The 2,782-nt window shown below is 31.9% G+C and overlaps 1 long non-coding RNA gene across 1 annotated transcript; it reads left to right on the forward strand.

Moving 5' to 3' along the window:
- Nucleotides 1-612: 612 nt before the first annotated feature.
- Nucleotides 613-2,692, forward strand: LOC124892494. The gene is made up of 2 exons (XR_007050283.1): nt 613-1,421; nt 1,730-2,692. It is a non-coding gene; the product is annotated as an uncharacterized LOC124892494 (long non-coding RNA).
- The last annotated feature ends 90 nt before the right edge of the window (nt 2,693-2,782 follow it).

The raw sequence follows: 2,782 nt of genomic DNA on the forward strand, positions 1-2,782 counted from the left end.
ATGTTTTTATTTAACTGTCTATTTATTTATGTATTTATTTTTATCTTTTTCCCTTCTCTTTGAATTAAATTTGAACCGTCCGACCAAATATCGAGTGGATCGAAAAAAAAGGTCGTTTTAAAATCAGTCTTTCACATATTTATCTGTATATGCGTACATTTTTATTTTTCTTATTTTGTTGCTATTATTATTTTTAAGGGTAATCTCTTTAAAATCATCCGATCGAAAGATCGGACGAATCAAAACCAGTCCAAAATCACCCAACTAGCAAAGATTAATCTAGTCCATTAATTTTTCTTTCTGATCTGAGGGTCCCAAAATTTTAAATTTATATATATATATATTACAATTTATCTTTTTATATATTTTTGAAATTAGAACTGTTCCGATAAAAAATGAATGGATCAGAAATTAATTGATTTTTAAATAATTTTTTATATATTTATTTATAAATACACATATATAAAAAATTGTATTGTTATTATTTTAATATGATATTTTAGGACCGTCCGATCAAAGATCGAACGGACCAAAATTGATCAAGATTTTAAAGAATAGTGCATTAAAATACATACCTACCGCATCTGTCAAAGCCAAAAAACACGTATTGCTATTCCCCATGACCATCGACTGGTCACTATCTCTCATTTCCTCAAAATACACAAAAGCAGAGCTCTTTTCTCCTTCCTTTTCTCCCTCTGCTCCATTATCACCAAAACAAGGAAACCCTAATCCTCACCCTAGCCTGCCATCGCTGGCCACTAGCCTGTCGTTAGGATGCACAAGAATCACCCTTTTTCTTTGTCTCCCCAATTCATGAAATCAAAGAGGACTGAGAATCAGTCTCTAAATCCATGATATTCTTGAAAATTGCCATTGAAAGCCAGAGGTTCGTGCTGGGAGAGGTTGCAAAATCTCAAAACTTCTTCTTTATCTTTCCATTTTTTTATTTTAAGTTTTCAAATTTGGATTTTCATGTCCAGATATGCTTCTATAAAATGGGGCTTCACCATCTCCGAAAAAAAATGTGGAGGAGGAGAGCGAAAAAAGATGGAGAAGGAGAGCGAAAAATTAGGTGGAGAAGGAGAGAAAAAAAGAAAAGAGGAAATATTCATGAAAAGAAGCTAAAGAAAAAGAAAAAAATTGAGTGAAGAGTGAAAAAAAAGATGTGAAAAAGGGATAATATTGAGAAAAATTAGAAATTTGGAGAGATCAGAAGCAAAAAACACACACACAAAAAAAAAAAATTGGAAGAAAGGAAGTCAAAAAAAGAAAACAACTCATATTTTGATAATTTTTAGCAAAGTCGTGTCTTTCAATAGCTGGTTTTCTTTTGATTTTGTGCTAAATTTTGTATCTCGAATTGAGTTTGAGGTCGCTGAAAAATTCAACGTCAACCTCCGTTTGCTGCACCAACAAAGGTGCGACTCTCTTCGATTATTTTTATTGTGTTCTTGATCGGCTGTTTCAGTTTTTATAAACATATGGGTCATTCTTTGAATTGGTGTCATTGTTACATTTTGAGTTTCGGTAGATCAACTGCTTGGATAGTTTTGAGAAAACAAACATTTATTTTGTTTAAGATTTGTAAATCAGTGAATGGAATCTTAGTTATAATGTTGCTGGCTATTTTTTTTTAAAAAGGATGCGATCATGAATCTATATTGTTTGTAAGAATATGGATGTGTAGGTTCGTTTGGAGACTTATGTTGTTTTGTCGTTTTTCTAGGAAATTGCGGAACACCTAAGCTTGACTTCAAAAGGTCATAAACATGCTTAAATATATTCATCTGGTCTGGAACTGTGGTTCGTCATTCTTGATCTCAACTTTTAATACAAACCATTATCCCCTTCCGGTCATATTTCCTTATCTCTTGTTTCTCCTAAGATTCAGATTCGAATCTAGTTTTAAGACGTTTGAAATAATGCAAAAATCGTCCTGTATTTTGTCTTTCTATAGTATACGTTTTCTTATCCCACTTTGATATTATTTTACTTTACCTAAAAACGGAATTGATGGGCATGATTTGTTTTAACATTTTTTTTTTTTAAAAAGTTTTCCTGTCCTAATAAATATACGTTCGAATTGGAGTCTAGATTTGTTGAGTTCAACCTTGTATTTTTCATAATCCTAGGATTATTTTTTATTCCCAAATGAAACCACATATCCTTAATACTAGTTGTATTTCTAGTTGTCCACTCAAAATAATTGTAATGTGCCAAGAATCGCATCCCTTGGCTTTGGTAATGAAAACATGACCTGAATGTTTGCTATCATTTTATTTTAATAAAGTATACCTTATAGTCATGTTCTGCTCATTTGAATACAATATTCCTATGCTTATATGCCCTTTTCTTAATGTATTATTATAATTTTATGGTTGTTGATTGGTCACTAGCTCCTTATTCTTTTATTTTACATGTACTTGGGAGTTGTGGTTCTTCAATGGAACTCACTTTGACCCAACATTGGGTCAAAGGCTAATAGGAGTGCAGAGCCTCGGAGTACAGCAAAAATAGGAGTCTAAGCTTCTAAGCCGAGTTTATTATTCTTTATTGCCTTCCGATTTAATTTATATCCCCATGTTGAGTTTTATTTACTAACCCTGTGTTTATTTACTTTGCTTGAGACAGCTTCATGGGCTTATTATTATTTTACTCCTTTATTGTATACCTATCCTTTAGTTGAAGATATCATCATATTGTTGTGATTAACGCTTAAGTAGTTGGTTCAAAGAAATAAATTCGCTTCAAAAGGCTAGCAAGCCTTAAACTTGGCCAA

The sequence above is a fragment of the Capsicum annuum genome, unplaced genomic scaffold (genome assembly GCF_002878395.1).
Source record: "Capsicum annuum cultivar UCD-10X-F1 unplaced genomic scaffold, UCD10Xv1.1 ctg47826, whole genome shotgun sequence".
Lineage (NCBI taxonomy): Eukaryota > Viridiplantae > Streptophyta > Magnoliopsida > Solanales > Solanaceae > Capsicum > Capsicum annuum.